This window comes from Thalia democratica, chromosome 7 (genome assembly GCF_965202585.1).
Source record: "Thalia democratica chromosome 7, ktThaDemo2.hap1.1, whole genome shotgun sequence".
In the NCBI taxonomy this organism is placed as follows: domain Eukaryota; kingdom Metazoa; phylum Chordata; class Thaliacea; order Salpida; family Salpidae; genus Thalia; species Thalia democratica.
The window spans coordinates 19,488,017-19,510,266 of NC_139171.1; positions in this window are offsets into that span (position 1 = coordinate 19,488,017).

Sequence of the window (22,250 nt, forward strand, 5' to 3'; positions counted from 1 at the left end):
AAATATCCTCAATTTTATCAAAAAATTAAAGTATCCTGAGATGGTCTGATATAACTTAAGTTAAAAACTGAACAAAATTTGCCTGAATTTTACTAAAATGATAACAAGGTTGCCAATTTTTTAATAAAAAACTGCAGTCTGATGAGTTACATAAACTGATTTTAGGCAGTAAAAGATTATTTTAAAATATAAAAAAAAAAGTGTTAACAAAAAAAAATCAAACTATTAATCAAGCCTGACTATTTTAAACATTCATGAACCAACTACAATAGAATTTAAAACACATGAATACTTGCTTAACTTTTAAAATCAGATTAAACTTTAAAAAAATATTTTAACTATTCAGATGTTTGTAGTATACAAAAAAATAGCCTGACTTAGTATAAGTTTTTATGATTTTTTTCTTACTAGCTCAAGTTTATTAGCATTGTAGGTGCTGTTCTATGACTACCCTGATTATTAACTTTTCTTTTCAACTTGACTTTAAGTCTTGTAAAATGCTTTGTCTGATATGTAATGAATGTTGTAGAAGAAATCTGTACTAAAGCAACAGTAAATTATACCAAACAGTTACTTATTTTTCGAGTGCTACTAATGCTATACATTATGTATTTACTGAGAAAATAAACTCATATATCATTTAATCCTCACTTGGAATAATTTTAAATAAATACTTTATTCATACCATAAATGTTAAGTTTTGGCTCTGAAAGTAAAACTTAACTTTAGAATTATTAGGTACAAAAATCAATTAAAATTCTGCAGTAAAGTACAAAAATTAAGTTTGAATCCATATAAACTTGAAAATTTAACTTGATGCCTTACAAGCGTTTCTTATAGTATAACAAACATAGAACTAGTATGAGTTTTTGTAGTTAATGACTGAACTAAAAAAAATATTTTTAAAGAATTTACTACAAAAGAAAAAACCAAGTTAATAAAAAATTCATTCTTGACACACACTAAATGCTAGCTGTAATCACATTATAACTATACTTGAATAGAGAACCTATTTCAACAATACTTATTAAATGAATTGAAACTAAAAACCTGTTCTCATAATATAACAAGTTACTTACTTAACGATAATTTAATTTTTTTGTGAAACTAGTCAAAAAATGTAATTTTTACATGAACTTTATATAAATTTTAAACTAGCTGACTTAGCCAATGTGTAGCCTGAAATTTTGCTTACTAACCTTAGCTACACTTAACACCTTTACCTGATTTGAAGTGAGTATTGTATATGTAAACTAGGCTTAAACAATAGGAATTCCACAAAATTAGCATTTAATTAGATTTATTAGTTATTAATTGAGAATAATGCTTCTTAATTCTATATAAACAAAGCATTTTATAGATACTTTTTTCTAATGACAGAGATTTGATTAGCACTTTGCAGTATGTTTTACATTTACAGTTTGGTTAAAGGCCTCAAGGATTTTAAGAGACATTGCTCTTATATACTTCGTGGGAGTATTACTTGATGAGTTTTTGTTTTAAAACTATTTTAAATTACTATTGAAAACCATTAATATTATTTAACTTTATAAAATATAAACTAACTTAAGTTGACAATGGTAGGCTTAAATTTTGCTTAATTACCTAAAAATAAGTTGGGCTTATGTTCTGTAAACAATTTTACCTAAAAGGAATTGACTGTGGTAGATATAAATTGTAATTAAACAAAAATGACTTATATATATTTTTTAATAAACTTTTTAGTTAAAATAGAAAATTTTTATGTTACTTAAATTCTAAAAATATTATTATAATTTTAATAAAAATTATAATATCGAATAAAAACAATTAGCCATAGTTTAATGCAGTTTTCACAAAACTATGTAGACTTAAATTATTTATTAGTTTAAATTATTAGTATAAATCAAAATGATCAAAATTCTGACAATAACTTTTTTAAATAATGATTGTTGAGTTTTATCATAAAGTGTAATGCTCAAGTAGGTGCATGACAAATATCTAATAAAAATCTAGCAACTTAGAAAATATTCTTAAATTACAGTTTTTTATTTAAATGTTAGGACTTACTTAAAAATATGAGTAACTTTATCATTTTAGTACTTTCTTTTTTACACCACTTAAAAGTCTTAGTTAAGGATCTATAGACATTATTAAAATACTGTTTTTAAATCACGAAATCCAATTTTAAAGTAGTTTACTCAACAGATGAATTATTTTTCAAAATTATTTTTTTTTTTTCCTTATATTTTAAAATGACAACCTTACATTATTTTTTTATTTCAAATTAGTTTGTAAATATTTGATATCTTTAGTAATAAAAATTAAAACAAATTAATAGTTAACCGTTTTATTAGTTTATATATGTATTTTGTTATTTGAACAACCAGTTTTCATAAGTAAAATAATTAAGTAAAATGATTTTTACTATCTATTTTGGTATTTTACTGATTTTAACTTTTTTTCAAAGTTTGACTCTGAGTAAAACTAGGGTTTACCAAAGGGAGTGAAACTTAATTAAAATGCAAGAAGTTTTTAGCCATATATCTATTTAAAATTGTTTATTAAAATACTTAGGGAATTTTCCATTATAAATGTTAAATTAAAATAAACAAAAAATTCAAAGTAGTTTTTAACAAAGTTTGCTTAAAAAATTTACACAAATTGTACAAAACTTTTTAAAACATTGTAAGGTATGGATGTAGATACACTTGATTTACTAGTAATACTCATAGTAATTAAACGTACCTTTAAATTAAAAAAACGTTTTATATAAACATTTTATTCTTTTTGAGACTACTTTATATAAGTTAGAAAAGAGGGTTTGAACAATATATATATTATAAAGAAGATCAAAACAATATACATATTTTTTTAATTAAAAATATTATTAATATAATTACACTTTTATAAATAACTTGAAATAAATAAAACTTAATAATAAACTAAGTTTAAGTAAACAGTTATAAAATTTAAACTATTTGGGAAGTATAAAATAGCTAAATCTCACACAAAAATACTTGAAACAACTAAAGTACTTTTAAAATAAAATCTCCTTATACTTAAGTAATAAACATACAACAATAAAAAAATTTTACTTCTTAGTTTAATTCTAATTTATATTCAAGTTTGATATCAATAACAACACTGTATTTACTAATAACACAAGTCCTATATCTTTGTAATGTTTTTGTGCCATTACACACTTTATTGGTTCAAATTGTATTGTAAAATTCAACATTCAATGTTTTAACAATTAACAATGTGCTCCCTAGCAAACTTATTATATCCTTACGTTGTTTTGCTGCATTTAACAGTAACAAAACAAAAGAGGAAATATTTATTGGTTGTTTAATGATTCAGATTTGAAGTATAGCTAAAACTTAAATTTATATGTTTAAAAGCAAAAAATTTTAGTTGCAATTAGTATCCTGTTGTTAACTTCTTGTTTTTTTATTTAAAATCTTTGATAGAATAAATATACTAAAATAAAACTTACTGAAATTATTTGTTATATACAGCTACTAACTGTTTACTTTTTTTAATTAAATTTTTTATATTCTAAAATAAAACTGACATAAAAATTTTCATATCATTAATTGAAAATGTTTTAATAGTTTCTATAGTTTTTAAAACTGCAATCATATAATTTTTGCAATTAAATTTGTATTATAAATCTTTACCTTCCTTTTTATTAATGTGTCCTTTTTATATTTTTATAAAATTTAATAAGATTCAACTAAAAAAATATTGGTTTTATAAAACTTTCTATTAAAATAGTTTATTTTCACCATTAAACATTCATAACTAAGTTACACAAAAACTAAATAAGAAATAACTTTAAAACTACCTCAGTAATAGGAAAAAAAAAAAATATATATATATATATACAATTTAAGTAAACAATTAAAAATAGACAGTGCACTTGGTTTTTAAACTTAAAAAATGTAAGATTTTTTTGAACAAACCTAATAAAATTTCATTACTGTATAAGTAGCCTATAACTTATTTTGAATATATCAGGGTTACCAAATGTTTTTGTCAATTTTTATCCAGAATTTCAAAATTTCCTCCTGGTTTTTAAAATTACACGTTTTAGGGTCTGTTTTTATTTGAAAAATTAAGTTTAAGCTAAAGACTGTTTTAAATAGTATAATGACATTGAAAAGATATCTTATTGATACTTTAAATTTGTTTTTTATAAAAATTTTTGATGATGATAAAAATTATATCTATATGATAGATCTTTGAGTCAAATTAAAAAATTACTACTAAACACATGTTAAAAATATTAAAAACTTCAGGTTTTTCCAGGTTTTTTGGCAACCCTGTACAGATAATCAATACCAAAAAAACATACAAAACTGATTGTTTAATCAGGAGAGTTGTTCAATATATTTATATAGAAAAATTTTGCAGTTTTATAAAGGATACTTTATTAATTTGTACAAGATGAAGGCATTGGAAATTAAGTAATTTTGTAAACTTCTACAGGGTTGCCCCTCGTTTTTTCAAAATTTTTGCAGGTTTTTCAAATCTCTTCCAGGTTTTTAAAAGTACACATTTTTGGATCTACTTTTAGTTTAAAGTTAAATTTAAAGTAAGAAACTGTGAATGATAAAAAAGGTACTGTAAAGCTACTTAAAACGTGTTTTCTAGTAAAAAATGTTTGATGATGACAAAAAATTTTTATCTATATGATACATTTTTTGTGTCTAACTGAAATTTTACTACTGAACATGACAAAATTCTTAAAAGTTTCAGGTTTTTTGTTTAAAATTCCAGGTTTTTAAGGTTATTTCAAAATTTCTCAAATTTCAGGTTTTTCCAGGATTCCAGGTAAAGTGGCAACCCTGATATGTACTACATTCTTTTCAAAGCAAAGTTGTAAAATACGTGTAATTAAACTTTGTTAAGGGCATAGGTAGGTCAGCATTTTTTTTACTGTAAATAACATTGGTCCTTATATAGAAGCATAGAGTACAAACTACAAGCATGTTTTTATGAAATAAAAATAGCTATTTAACTTTCAGATATAGTGATTTTTGTAAATTTTCAGATACAAAACTGGTCCACAAACTTTTGGGTTCAATTTTCTCTGAAATTAAAAAATCACTAAAAATCTATCTTCTCCTTAAATTTTTGAGCTAAAGACCTCAAACTTTACAATAGTCTTTAATTTGCGTTTTTGGTTTGTGCATTCCATAAGACACCCAGACTAAGTTGAGGTCACCAACTTTGATGGCTTATATCTCAAAAATAACTTTGAATTTTTCAAGTAGTTAAAAATGTCTAACAGCTCAGATAAACTTTATAAAATAAATTCAACTTGTAAAAATCAAAAGAAGGCCACGCTCTGTGCCCTTAATACGAAATAAAACTAAATTTAAAGTTAACAGCAATATGGATGATTAAAATACCTTTTTTAAACTGATAATAATTATTAAACGTTGTATTAAGTTAAAAATAATGATATATTTAAGCTATAAACAGTCGAGAAGTAACAAGTTTCTCAAGCTGAGAAAATAACTGCATCATAAAAACTTTCTCTTAATTAATTTTAAAAGAACAATTTTAAAACTTCAGTTTACTATTACTTATTTTCAATTCAATTTTTCAAGATTGATGCCTAAATACATAAACTTCATTAACTCATGCTTCTCATCAAAACTTCAAATACAAAGTTTATAACTTAAAACAAAACAACTAAAAATTAGAACAACAATTGACTATTTATCTTAAAGTAACCAAAACCTACAAACTTTAATTTTAATTCAGTACTTATAAAAAAATATAAAATTTAGTAAATCAAACTATTTATTACTTACATTTAATGGTTTAATAACCAACATGACAAAACTCTATCTTACTTCAAAACTAGAAAATGTCAAACTACTGAATGATCAGTTTGGTATGGTTGTGTAAATAAAAAATATCAAAAATTATAAATTCTTGATCAAGAATTCTACCAAAAACTATTTGGATTTTTATTTTGTTTACATTTTTTGCAGGGTTGCCAATCTCTGAGTCAAAAAACTGTTTAAACGACCAAAAGTTGTCCTGAAAACTTGGAAACTTTTAGAGTAATCTTACGTTTTTTTAAATATATTAAATAGTTTTTTTTTATCTATTAAAAATTCTGAAAATCAAATACTTAAACAAAATTTGTTACAAATAATAAAATATTAAAATCCAAGTCAACTAAATCTAGTCCAAACTTTTAAAAATTTGTCCTGAGAATATAAAAAAAAACAAAAACTATTTTAAGATTATCGTAAACAACAAAGCTGTCCTGTGTTTAAAAATAAAATTCAAATAGCAATCCTGGTCTAGTGTTATTTTTTAAAAGAACATTAACATATTGATAAAACTTGTAAAATTTTATATATGACTATCGAATTGTGAATTTACATTAACTAATTATAAGTTCAATTTAGTAAAACTGATTATAAGATTGACCGTTATTGATTTTTTACTAGATTATTTAGGAGATCTCAAATTCAAAACTTGAGCACATCCTATGGCAGGGTTTCTTAAAGAAGGAAAATGCGCATTTTTTAGGTTTAAAATCATTCATGAAGCAATGATTATTAAAGAACCAGTTTATCATATGAGATTCCTGGGATCTAAACAAATCCAACTTTTCAAACACCCATTATGTACAAATTGTTAAAGAATCTTAAAGCTCAATTCCCAAAGCAAGTGTTTACTAAAACTATACCAACAAACCAACTCTGTGGTTAGTTAAGTACTTAAAAGAATCATAAATAGCAAAAATATTAATGTTTGTGTTACAAAATAAAAAAATGATGATTAAAAGTCCATAAAAAAAGTTTTGTAAAAATTCAAATCAGCCATGTTGGTCTAAGTCTTTTAAAAGCTAGACTCTAAGGAAACAACTTATGCATTTTATTATATAGCCAAGAATTTTTTCCTAGTTTTTTCTTCAATCGAGATCATAGATGAAAGAAAAAATATGACAAGGGTGATAAATGTTATTGACAAATTTTCTCCAGGTTTTTAAAATTGCCTCTAGGTTTTTAAACGTATACATTTTTGGGTCTATTTTTAGTTTAAAGTTAAATTTAAGGTAAGAAACTGTATTAAATAGTATGAATACATTGAAAAGATACTGTAAAGCTACTTTAAATGCATTTTTTAATAAATTGATATTAATGATGAAAACTTTTTTTCATTCATATGATAGATTTTTGGTGTAAAATTGAGATTTTACTACCAAACATATTGAATTTTTAAAAATTTCAGGTTTTTTTTTTAGTTTCTTAAGTTTCAGCTTTCTTAGTCAAAACATTCAAGTTTAAGGTTTTTCAGCTTGTTCTAGAGTTTTCATAGATTTGTTGGTAACGCTGATACAAATATATTAAGTATTTAAAAGCAGTTAAAATAATTGTAGCTTACAACATTTCTATAATGACATTTTAACTTTTAAATTGAAATTTTACAGTTATCATATCTAATTATTCAAAGTTAATAAAATTATGTCCTTTTTGTATAAGTGTTGAGTTGACCACTAGGTTTAATTCTTGCAATTCTCAATGTTAGACTTAACTCAATTCAAAAAAACTATATAATATGGTACTGTAATATTAACTCAAAAAAAGTTTTGTAATTTACAAACTTTAAAAAAATTTACTTAGATTCTGTTGTTTTATATGTACTTATTTTAAGGTTTTTTCTCTCATGCTCATGAGGAACTCATGCTTCTCATCAAAACTTCAAATACAAAGTTTATAACTTAAAATTAGAACAACAATTGACTATTTATCTTAAAGTAACCAAAACCTACAAACTTTAATTTTAATTCAGTACTTGTAAAAAAGTATAAAATTTAGTAAATCAAACTATTTATTACTTACATATAATGGTCTAATAACCAAAATGCCAAAACTCTACCTTACTTTAAAACTATGAAATGCCAAACTACTGAATGATCAGTTTAGTATGGTTGTAATAAACAAAAAAAAATCAAAAATTATAAATTCTTGATCTGGAATTCTACTAAAAAACTAATCGGATTTTTAATTTGCTTATAGTTTTTGCAGGGTTGCCAATCTCTAAGTCAAAAAACTGTTTAAAAGACCAAAAGTTGTCCTGAAAACTTAAAAACGTTCAGAGTAATCCTGAGTTTTTTTTTCAAATATTTTATATAGTTTTTTTTATTTATTAAAAGTTATGAAAATCAAGTATATTAACAAAATTTGTTACAAAATAATAAAACTTTAAAAACAAGTCAACTAAATCTCGTCCAAACTCTGAAAAAATCTGTCTTGAGAATATTAAAAAACCTGAAACTATATTAAGACTGTCATAAAAAACAAAGCTGTTCTGTGTTTAAAAATAAAATTCAAAGAGCAAACCAGGTTTTGTGTTATTTTTAAAAGAACATTAAATTATTGATAACACTTGTAAAACTTTCATATATGACTATCAAATTGTGAATTTACATTAATTGATAATAAGTTTAATTTAGTAAAACTGATTACAAAACTGACTATTATTGATTTTTTACTATATTATTTAGAAGATCTCAAATTTAAAACTTGAGCACATCCTATGGCAGGGTTTCTTAATTGGGAAAATGCCCATTTTTAGGCTTAAAATCATTCATGAAGCAATGATTATTTAAGAATCAATTTATCATAAAAGATTAATGGGATCTAAACAAAAGCAACTTTTTAAACTACCATTAAGTACAAATTGTTAGAGAATTTTAAAGCTCAATTCCTAAAGCAAGTGTTTACTAAAAACTACACCAACAAACCAATTCTGTGTTAAGTTTAGTACTTAAATGAATCATAAAATAACAAAAATAATATTGTTGGTATTACAAAATATAAAAAAGATGATTAAAAGTCCATAAAAAAGTTTTATAATCAACACTTTTTTTTTATAGTTTTTTCTTCAATCAAGGACATAGATGAAAGAAAAAATATGACAGGGGTACTAAATGTTTTTGACAAATCTTTTCCAGGTTTTTAAAAGTACACATTTTTGGGTTTATTTTTATTTTAAAATTAAGTTTAAGGTAAGAAACTGTATTAAATAGTATGAAAACATTGAAAAGATACTGTAAAGCTACTTTAAATGCATTTTTTAGTAACAATGTTGTTGATGATGAAATAAATGTTTCATTCATATGATGGATTTATTGTGTCAAATTGAAATTTTACTACCAAACATGTTGAAATTGTTAAAAATTTAAGATTTTTATTTTCTAATTTCTCAAGTTTCAGCTTATTTAATCAAAATTTTCAAATTACAGCTTGTTCTAAAGTTTTTATAGGTTTGTAGGCAACGCCGATACAAATAAATTTAATATTTAAAAGCATTTTAACTATTTGTAGCTCACACTATTTCTGAAGTGACATTTCAACTTTTAATTTGAAATTTTACAGTTATCACATCTAGTTATCTAAAGTTAATAGAATTATGTCCTTTTTGTATATATGTTAACCACTATGTTTTTGTATTGCGATTCTTGGTTATTTAGGTGAGCACTAATATTAAGCTAAAATATAATAAATTTGATATCTAATTTAAACATAATTTTCGGTTAGAAATTTATCTTTAATATATACATGAATTAAACTAAACTTATATTTCATAAACTAATAGACTTAAATATTTAATTGCTTTTATTTTACAATATAAAGTGGTTATACCAATACAATAATGAATATTGATAATGATATTGTAAAATAAAATTAATTAAATACTATAGTTAATAATATATTAATAAAGTTCTTTCTATGTAAGTATATAGCTTGTTTAAAACAAAGTATCATTTTTTAAGCCTAAAATTATGGTAAAACAAGACATCGAATGTATTATATTTTCAGTTTGATATTGGTGCTCACCTAAAGTTAACTATAACCCAATTTTCAATTCAGAGTTTAAGTCATTAACATACTGTTAGATTCAACTTAATTTAAAAAAACAATACTAATATGATAATGTAATGTTAACTTTAATAATGTTTTGTAATTTAAAACTTACAAAAAATTTATTTAGATTTTGTGGTTTTAAATGTACTCATTTTAAAGTTTTTTGTATAAAGTACCAAAGTCCAGATGTTTCTTGGATAGCTTTGATTAAATTTTATAGTTAATTTTTTTATTATTTAAAATTGCCCACCCTGGTTTTTAGGTTAAGGTTTTTTTTTCACCATGGATTTTCTAGCAAGAATAAAAGTTGTTCTAAAAGTACACTATTCAGTGAAATGTATTCATTTTTATATGATTTTTGGTTGGTAAGTTTGCAATAGTTAAAAAGCTTAAATTTGGTCCATCTGGAAAAAATCAAGACAATCAGTCTAAAATGCGTTTTATACTTTATATTTTAAAGTTGTTGAACTAATAAACTGTTCGTCAAAAGTATTTCTAATATTTAGTTTTTTAATCTAATATTACAAGCTATAAAAACTTAATATTTTTTTACAATTATAATAGTATTTTAATTAATAGAAAATTAATATAAGTATCATTAATAAGAGTCTTCGTAATTTTATAAACAAACAAGTTAAAAAAAAAACTCCTGTATATAGAACATTAAAGTTTTTTTAAATAAAGTATGAGTCATAAAAACAATAGTACTAAAAATTTTATACCTGTTTGTGTATAATAAAAATGCTTTAAAAACAATTAGAGCAGTTATCTAAAGTTAGCTTTTTATGAAAAGAACTTAACAAGCTTTTAGATACGCATATAACAAAATTAGAATAATATAAAAGCTCCTAAAAGTTTCAAAAAGTTTTGTACTTAAATTTAGACTGTTTGTTCCAAACGGTTGTTTTTAGACTAAAATAATTAGTAGGTTATGAATACATAAAATAGTATTTTTTAAAAATATGTTAACTTATTTTATTTACTTTAACTTTTTATGATTAAGTACGTTTTTTTACACAAGAAATATTTTTATTCTAAGCTTTGTTTTATACTGTGTATTTCCTTGAACAATATTTTTGCAAAAAAAAAAATTTAACAGATAACAAAACATTTTATAAATACTTTAAAAGAATATATTTAAAAATCAAGTATACAACTATTTTTAGACAAAAACTATTTTTTAGTTTAAAATAAAAGACACAATCAACTTTATGAACTAAATTAGCTATAAACAAAAAGTTAAAATCTTTTTTTTTTTTTTACGATTTACATTTTAAAAACTTGCTTAATATAAAAATACACAATAATTTTATTCAAAAGTGAAAGTACTGATATTTTATGTGTCAAATATTAATTAATAGACAAAATAATTAATAATTAAGTGAAAGTTTGTTTTAGAATCTTTATTTTTAAACACGTTTAAACCTAATTTAAGCAAGCAACAATACGTTTATAAATCTATTCTTTATGAATTGTTATGAGTTTTGTTTGTCGGTAATTATATTATATTTACTATAAGTTTTGTTTTTTTATTTAAACGTTTGCTAATCTTAGTTAAATTATTAATTGAATTATTTATGTTTATGTAATTATAAACTGTTAATCTTTCTTTAACTAATTTTCGTTAAACATGCTATTTGGTATTAATTAGATATTTTTTCATGAAACCTCTACTTATTTGATTACTAAAATTTAATTTAAATATTAATTGCTTACAAAAGTAATTGATAAGTGTTAGTTAAAATTGATTTTACTTGTTTGTTTAATAAAAATCTTTTTGATTGAATCATGTCATGTTCAAAGTTTATAAGTTTATATTTAATATATAAATACAAAAAAGTTATATAAATAAAGGTTAAAAAAGTATCTAAACTTTTCTGAGCCGTATTTCAAAAAAGGTCAATGTTGATCATTTTTATTAGTTAATTAGTTATTTATTAGTTAATTAGTTAAACAAAAGAGTGGAATATAAACGCAGTATTTAATTCAAATAAATTCTATGCAAAACTTATGTAACAATACAATCTTAGAACATAAAAAAAATAAAAATTTTTTTTTTGTCAGCATATCTAGTACCTTTTATTTTGTGGACAATTTTTTTTCGACCGTAACTTTTTAATTATGATTCTCTAAAGCAGAATATTATTTTATTAGTTTATTTTTTGTCTTATAGTTAAAGATTTATCAACTTTTATTATCAGAAAGACAAAAGCAATGAATAAAATGTTTGAACAAAGAAGTTTATCAAAAAAGATAATAAATCTATGTTATTTTATACTTTTAGTTGAGCGTAAGAGTCTTTTAATCATACAAGGTTATTTTTATACATATCTTGAAGGCAGTTTTTATTTTTGCAATTAAAAATTTTGCGTATTTATTAAAGATGTTAACCTTTTTTTGTAGATAAGTGGATTACAAATAAAATGCTTTATTGTTAGTTCTTTTGAAATGATTAATAGATAAATGTTATTATGATTGACGTATGCATTTTTTTATTTTATACAAATAAATTACAAATAATAAATTTTATATAAATTTGATTTTAAAATAATATATTTATAAAAATTAATGCTTTCGGCACTGCTTTTTAATATTTTTTTTACAAGCTAGTTTTTTTTTACTTACTTTCATAATGGTCTAACTTAGCATTATAATTAATATTATTAATAACAACTTTTATTTTAAATAAAATAGCGGTCTTTTAATAGCCAACTACCAGTTTAAATTCCCTCCTTAATTTTCTATTGATCTCTGATAGCTGATATCACTTTCTTTAGAAATTATACTGTATAAACTTCATCGATGTTAATAAAATTGTTTTAGTAGTTCATCAGGGTACATCAAAATGTCTAGATTTTGCAAATTTTTTAGAAAGCTTAACAGAATAACTAACATTAATTTCAAAAATAAAAAGAGCAATAAAAAAATTTACTCTATTAACGTTTAATTGCTTGTAAATAACTACGTGAAATGGTGTCTACAAAGTGCAAATGCATGGGAGAAAGGCAAAAAAACAACCCTTTATGAAACGAACTAGAAGAGTAAATAGACATAATCTGTTATTAATTCTTTTATTGCACCACTGTATTTGTAGTTGACCTTTTATTGTTGTGTATCGTGTAAGTTTTTTTCGAGCACAAAACGTTTGATAAATTGCTTATTTCATTTAGAGCTAGGTGGTAATGAAAAGAACAAAATTGTTATTATATTTAAGTAAATTTATAAATAATGATAGAAATAATATTAGGTTATAAGTATTATATTAAATAATAATTTTAGATTCTAGAACAAAACTACATTTTAAATAGGCCAGATCTCTAAAAGTAGCTGAATGTTATTAAAACCGATTAAAAATAAAAACGTACTAAAACTAAAACTGCGGCCTACGGAAAATTTTGAAACTTAAAATTGGCCCGCGAGAACCAATTGCCTGCCGACCATTGTTCTAAGACATAGTATAGATAAGTTTGCAAAAGTTAAATAATAAATTTTGTCATTGCTTCGTGAATAAAACAAAATGCAAATTAGCGAATTCTAAACATTGGTTTATTTTATCTCTAATTTGGCAAAAACTTCAAATAAACGTCAACCAGCAAAAATTGCCTGAGTTTGTGATAACTGTGCTTGATAACTTTTCCTGATTTTATTATCTTTTTAGCTAGAGGTATGTAGTCATGGGAGATGTTTTTGGAACACATCTGAACACATATGATTTTGATAGTGTTTGGCTTTGATGTAACAAATATATAAAAAAAGTAAATTTTACAAATAAAAAAGTTTTAATTAGTAAACAAAATTTTTTGAATTAAATATCATTTTTTAATTGATTAGCAAATTTAAGTTAAATCATATCTTCTTGAAAAGCTTTTTTGTAATTTTTTTATGATATAATTTAAATAAAACATTAACTTAAAATGTACAATAACAAAGATAATAATTTGGTTTTTAATAACTTTTATTTATCACTTAATCCGATACAACTGTATTAAGACATAAACTTTAAAATAATTATACTATAATAAAATTAAATAAATGTTGTATAATATAAAGTAAATAAAAAAACTATAATCATTTAAGTACAATAAAAATAAATTAGTTAGAGTAGTTGCAATAACATTATAAATTAAGGTTATATTTATTTAGAAATTTCAAAAAAAGCCTGGTACTTTATGATAAGTAAAGTGCATACTTTCTAAATGTAGTTTTAAATTCAATTCTATCTAATTTAGTAGCAAGTATATCTGTTTTAAGAATTATTACTAACGAATAGTATCAAAAAGCATAAGATAATAAAAGATTAACTGACAAACATTTCAAAAGAAAAGTCAAACTTAAAAAAATGCATACTATAAAATCAATACTTTTAACAATTGCAAAACGCAATTATTAGTTGTACAGTTCTACAAAAACTAGAGTAAACCAGTAATAAAGTGTTTTAATATGTAAAATAAGTTGTTTTTAAAAAGCATGTTTTTAAATAAGAATCTAGAATGCCAGCTAAAAATTATTCTTTCCAATTTATCACTTTCTTTCTTTATAGATTTTTTAACTAAGCATTGTTTTGAAGCAGCAAGTCGCAAAAGAAATTCATTTCCACCGTTTTCTAAATAATTTCTACACTCTTCACAACCTTCTAGTTTGCTCTTATTTGACAAAACAACCACTATTCTGTATTGTCCGCGTTTTAAATTTGCTCTTAAAGATTTTCTATTTCCAAGAAACTTTCTGTAATCTCTCGTAACAACATATAGTGAGCTTATTACGTCATTTTCGGTAGTAATAATTATTGTAGGTTCTAAATTAGCACTTATATTATGGATAATTATATTTATTAAAATATCTGTATCGTCTTCGTGAACGAAAAAACCGTAATCAACATAATAAATTTTTTCATTACTTTCTAATATTTGCCAATTATCAGTAAATTCTGCTATTGTTTTTATTTCTGGCATTCGAAATATTTTGTTATCAAAATAACATATTTCAAACTCATTGTTTTTCTTAATTAGGTCTTTTAGTTGAAGAGACAAAATCTTACCATGTGGATTGTATAAAACAACAGACTTATCTTCATCGTCAATTACGTTAATTATACTGTAGTAATGATTAGTAATTATATTGTTCTTCTTTACTCGATCTCTGAAAACCACTACCATCAGAGATTTGTTTTTAAAACCATAATTTATTAGTTCATTCAGTTCAAAGCTCATATTATTTGAATGAAATTCTTCAAAGAAATTGTTTGTCAAACTTGACATAACTTGGGTTGCACCAATACTTTTTGCTGATTGGTAGTTTCCATCAAAATGTAGTTGAACATAAGCTTTTTCTAGTAATGGGCCTACTAAGTTATCGTTTGAACTTTTGCAGTACAGAATTTTGTTATTTATAGACATTAAATTCTTATCAACCTCAACTTTTTGTAGTTTTCCAAGTTTGTAAAGATTGAACATTACCTTTGATGAACTGTTAATGTCAAAATTCTGACCTCTTGGTACAACTTTGTTGTAAAGATCTTTGTTAATTGCCAATATTGATATTGATGATATCATACCACAGTTTCCTAATCTACCTTGTTTGAAATTGTACACAGTGATGGTATCATTAACAATTTGGCAGATAACATTTTTACTTGAAGTTTTCACGGTATTTTTAAGTACTTTTGATGGTAGTATGCTGTTCATTGTACTACTTAATTGGAACGTTACTTAAACTTTCTTTTAGAACTTTTAAATACTTTCTGTAAAAAAAGTTTTTTTATAATAATTAGACATAATTATATCTTTAAAACTATGTTATAATAAACCAAATTTTAAAAAACAATTTAAATAGTTTTTCTAACTATATAACTAACTGTCATGCTTTTATACATATAAATATATTTAAAACGACAATTATTGATAAAAGTAAACTTTGCATATTTTTGTTTGTCTGTTGTTTTAATAGTTTGATAATTTTATCTGTTGATTTTTTTTTGCTTTGAAACAGCGGTATAGGTGTAAAAAAAGCACATTTTTGACTCAGAGATTATTCGTGCTCCCAGGTCTATAGACCTTTTTTTTTCGAGCTTAATTTTGTTAGTTAAAAGAACAGTTATATAATCGAAATATATCAAGTATTAATAAATTTGTTAAAAAGCATTAAAACTGAATTTATCTCGCTATACTACAAAAACAATTCACAAAAACAGTAACATATTTACACAAAAGCTCTATAAAGATAATGTTATTCTACTAAATCTAACTTTTTCCTAATTATTTACATCTAGCTTTGTTAGCTACAACTGATTTTATTAAAGAGTTTGCTAAATTGAAATTAGATTTATTTTTAATTAAGGCCCTTAACTAGTTCTAATACTTTACCATGATAAAAATTTTATAATACTCTATAAATACTTGTTGATAGTACAATTTAACTTTAAGAAAACAAGAAAAAGTAATAAAGCTTTTCGAACTTAATAAAGTTACTTTAAGTATAGACTTAATTTTCATGAAAATATTTAAAATAATAAAACTAGCCTGAAATAAAACAGTAGTTTTTCTGTGGCTAAAAAGTACATGAGAACAAAAATTAGAACATTAAATGAAAAATCTTGAAAATTCTCTAAACTCTGTTTTTTTTATCTCCATTCGTGAAAGTTTCGAAATAGTTCATCAAAAGTTAAGAGTATATAAGACTTTTCATTTATAAATAGTTAAAAATTTGTTTATAAAGTAATATTGACTGAAATTTTTAACTTGCTGGATTTTCTAAAGTACTATGAGTAGGTATTAGATGTTATATTACATATTAGTTATATAAATAACTTGTTATATAAAGTTGTTATACAAACAGAACAAAATCTATTCTATTTTGTAGACTTGAGTTTTTTTTTTTACTTTACTGAACAAATTATACAATTAAGAAACAATTATATAGTTCAAGGTTTAGTTGTCACTAAGTAACTTATTGTATATTCTTCATATTAATAATATAAATATTTATTTCTGTTTAATAAGAAATGTATATTTAAGGCACTGATGAGCTTTTTTAACAAAATTTAGTTTGCTAAATGTTGTTCGAGTTTAAATAACTTTATTAAAGGTTTCCCTATTTCTTAAAAATAGTTAACTAGCAACTTCTACAATTAAAAATAATTTAAAATATAAGCTATTTAAGCATTATCAGTAATAATATTTAAGTTTATTAAAGTAACTTAATTTAATATAACTCAAAAACCTGTCTATCATTTATTTATGTTTTTTTCACTTGATATGTCAAATATCAATCTTATAAAGACATGTAATCAACACCTTTAAACATTATTACTACTTTTCTGTTTAAAATGTTGCTTGTATTACAGTTATAATCAGTTTAAGATAAAATAAAACTATTAATATTATTTTAAGAGATACTAAGGTTTAAACTTTTAGAGTTTTTCATTTTTAAAGACCTAGAGATCTAGTAGTCATAGATAATACTCATATTTATAGGATATGAAGTTTGAATACAAGCTTCTAAAATAACTTGAATTTTTATTCTTTTAATTAAGTTACCCTGAGTTTTATCATGATATTCAAGCACCTTTAGATGGTTTAAAATTTCTAAACTCAAAAACTGACCATGTTATAACTTATAAGCTTCTGTAGAAAGGTTTTGTATAAGTGTTAAGTAAAATAGTTTTATGAATTGCAAAACATAAACAGGTTAATATGTAATTTTATCTAAATAAAAGTAACTTTCTTGTTTATTGAAATTGCGACTACATTTTTATTAAGGTTTTGTTTTAAGTAAAATCTCTGACGTGAAAATTAAAGCATCAACATTAAGTTAAATTCTAAAAATTATAATTACTTTTATGAACATTTACATAAGTAAAAAAAAATATAAATTTATAGACGACTGTTTAATTTTTCCCTTTAGAATATATATGAAAGTTTAAGACATCATAACTTTCAGCTATTATAATTAAAATGACTTCTATAGCTTAAAGCTAGATGCTAATTTCAACTTAGTTATAAAGTTTAAAATATATGTTAAACTCTATCATTAATATCATCATCTATGTTGTTATTTAAAAATACACCTATAAAAACGAACAAAGTTTAACTTAATGAACATTTTTTTAATTTATTCAGATTTTTAGGATTTAATAGTAAAATCTTTCAGATTAACACTAAATAGAGTACATTTTCAAATAATATACAAAAAATCCTACAAACAATTAATCTTGTTGCTTAAAACTATTTAGCTCTTTCAAGCTGGATAGTGTACTTTAAATCAACCACTTTTAACATGTTTCTTACTTTCTCTTGTCAACATTTGATCTGAGTTGTATCTAGATTCAGTTTAAGATAACAATAATAAATCATAGGTAATATATTAAGTGTTACTTTTTTTTTAATTAGGTATTTTATAATTTCTAAATTTGGGACATCTGATATCAATAATACTTGGATTTAAAGGCTAAAAAAAACTTTTACAACAGCTATTCATTAACTTTAAATAGTTAAAAGTTAGTTTAGATACCTTAAGCTTTATTATAACATTAAGGACCCTGAGATGGTCCTATATAACTGAAGTTAAAAACTGAACAAAATTTGCCTGAATTTTACTAAAATGATAACGAAGTTGTAAATATTTGAGTTAAAAAATTACAGTCTGATGAGTTACATCAACTGGTTTTAGGCAACAAAAAACTTTTTATATTTATAAACTCATCATATAAAGAAACAGATAATTTTTTTTACAACTTTAAAATAATCCTGAAAAAGTTTTAAACCATTACGTTGGAATTTTTTTTAAATATAAATTTAATTGTGTTGTTTGGTTTTTTTTAATCATAATTATCATAATCATTATTTTTAATTATCAGTATTTATTTAATTAATCATAATTTTAAAAACATTTGATAACAGGGTTGCCATTTTTAAAGCAAAAATAAAGCCAGAGTTACATAAATTAAATTTTAGGCAATCAAAATTTGATATTTAATGGTAAAATAAGTAGGAACAAAATAAATAAACAATTATCCAGCCAAATTACTTAATAAAGTTAAATTAAAGCATATCTTTTAACTAGAATTAATTAAACCAAGGTTTTTTAAACTATTGTTTTAATAGATTGACCTTATTTATTTTCTAATAATCATGATTTTATTAAGCTTATACGTTCAAAAGTAAATAAAATCTAAATAACTTTTTTAAATAGTTTATTTAGCCTGATTTTTACAAAAATTATAATAGATTTCATTTTATTCTAAGCAAAAATACATCTTGACAAACAAATAACCTGAATTTCATTTTATGCAGATTGAATTGGCTTGAGTTTTATTAGTATGTGTGAATAACCTGAATTGGTCAAAGTTATACTATAATCTAAAATTGCAAAAATTGGCCTGAATTTTAATAAAACAATAACAGGGGTGCTAATATTTGATCAAAAAAGTATAGCTTGAATTAAATCAATTTTAATGAGGTAATCAAAATTTAATAAAAAAAAAGTTAAGTAAAGCAAAAGAAAATTGTTATCCAAGCTTAATTACAGTTTCAAATAAGTTTTAAATTTAAAAACGGAAAACCATAACTTGAAAAACTGGATATTAAAGCAAAAGAATTAGCAAACTAACTTTGTAAAAAAATCACACTGAGTTAAAAAAAATATTTTATTCCTTTTTTTCTTTCTATTCTAACTAACTTAACTACTTTGGTAACCCTTATCTTATCTTAAACATACTAACTTAACTAAAACCGGTTTGTCTGATATGTATGAATATTGTTTAAGTAAACTGTGTTTTAACAACATCTTACCACACTTGTACCTACTGTTTTACTAATTTTGTAGTATAGTAGTACTCACATTGTACTTTTTCAAACAACTTGATGAAAATATTAATTTTCAAAATTCAACCTCAAAAAAAAATGAATTTTAGTTTTCTTCATACCATAGAAGTTAAATTTTGGTTGTGAGAAGTAAAAGTAAATATTATAAAGTTGTGTAAAACTAAATCAATAACATAGTACTGTAAAACTTAGGTTATATTAAATTAATAAAAGTTGATATTATTTTTAAATGACATTAAAGAAAGCTTATTAAAATGCCACGAAAATAATACTACCATATGTACTTTTTAATATATGTCTAAACTGACTAAGATTAATTGGCCTATTTAGAATAGGTTTACATTTTGGCTTTTTCAAATTATAAGCTTACACACTGACTAGAAAAGAAAATGTCACGTTTAGATGACAGTTATTCTTAAAAAAGACTATGGAATAACAATTATATATATATAAAATAAATCTGAATATTGAACACAAGTCAAAAAACTAAGTGTTTATTAGAACAATTTATAGGAAAAATTTTGTTTTTACTCCATTTATGAATTTTTATGATAATTATCACTGTGTTTATCACCTTAACTATGTTAAGCATTTATTTTTAGACTTTAGAAAGATCTTTTAGTCACCTTTACCTGATATAGAATAACTGTTGTAGATATAAATTGTACACTCTGCTGTAACTACAAGTACAATTTTCTAATAAGCTCTTAGTGAATTAATTTAGTTTGTAAGAGTGTTTTTCGGGCACAAAATTCAACTAAGTTTATAAATTTGTTGCACGTAAAACAGTTATATTATTTGAATAAATATACATAATACTCCGATTTCAGAACAATATATATTTCATGCTTATTTCATCAGTTGTATATAAGCATTAGAAATAAAGTTTCAATTCTAGCTTATATAATGCAAGTGTAATCAACGTAATAATAAAGCAAAGGGTAATTAACAAAATTTAACAAAGTTAAATACATCCAATTTTTACTTTTATTTTGTTTCAATTATATTCACATTGACTGTAATTCATTTATTTATTTTATTTTAAAAGAAATAGCTTAACTATCAAAACTTTATTAAAATAAACTTAATAACCACCACTGCTTAAAGACATTTGGATTTTTTTATAAAATCAATCTAATAATCCAAAGCTGATTAAAAAGATAAATGCATGTCGAACACAAGTCGTTTTCAGCTTAAAAATGCGTACTAGACCGGCAGTTTGTACTTAAAAATGCGTATTTAATTCGTAGCTTTATTAACTAATAATTGTTGTAAGAATTTAATCACTGTAACTTATCATTATAGCTCACATCAAGAATATTGTGAAATTAAATGTACATGTTAACAGTTGGCAGTCTATTGTATTATATCAGGGGTCGGCAGGCAGTTGGTGCTCGCGGGCCAAATTTCTAGTTTTCCAAGTCTTCGCGGGCCGCAGTTTTAGTTTTAGTGACATTTGAATAATATTTTGCTTTTAGTCTTACTAGAGAAAGTTTTACTTTTATTCACTTTGATATTTCAAATTACTTTTAGATATACAGAGAATGTCTATTTAAATTATAAATACTTTATAGAATAAAACTTACATTGACTTATGCACTTAAGTCTTAATAAACTATGTACTTTCTTAAAGACTAATAGGTTAAACTTAATATATTGTAATTTTACTTATAACCTAACTCTGTATAAAAATTCGAGCTTAAAAATGTTTTAGAGGTCACTTTTATGCCTTGTTTGTACTATTAACCCTTTTTTCATGTTTCTAAAAATTTTTATTTAAAAAAAAGAAAATTGCGTCTAAAATAGTTTACACTCTTTAAAAAATTCAGTAATTAATTAACAAAATAAATCTAATACCTATTTGTTATGTAAAAATCTAAAATAAATTTTTAACATGATTAACTCTTAAATACTTCAATAAAATACCTTATTAGTAATTAATTAGTATTCTACATGGTTGCCACTTTAACAGCAAAATGTCTAAGTTATATCAAACTAGCCAAGTTAATTAAAAATTGAAAAAGCATAAAACTTAGTTTTAATCAAGCTTAAATACCTAATTGAAATATCATCATTATAAAAAAGTACACAATATGTAAGAAGACAAAAAAAGAAAAATACAATTAGTAAACTACATTACGGTTGTAAAAACTATTCTGAGAATTCAAAGTGTTTAAAATAAAAGTTTCACACACACAACTGAGTCTTAAAAAAATGTCTTAAACAGGTTTAACCTAGTCTGTATTCTTCAAACTTTTAAACTAGTCTGCTTGTTTGGCAACCCTGTTTAAAAGAAAGTTCACAAAATAACGAAATAACGAAGTTTATTAACAGTGAATTAAATATAAATCAAAGAAAAGTATTATAAGTCAGTTTCAATGGACAATTACGGTTTATTAAACACTTTTAACAAAGTATAAAAGTTTATTAAGCCTTTAATGAAGACGAATAACTATTTTTTTATTAAGAATTATAGCAATTCTTTATCTGCAATAAAAATTTTGCAGTTGAAAAGAGTAAATGTGAAATATAAGACGAGCTATAA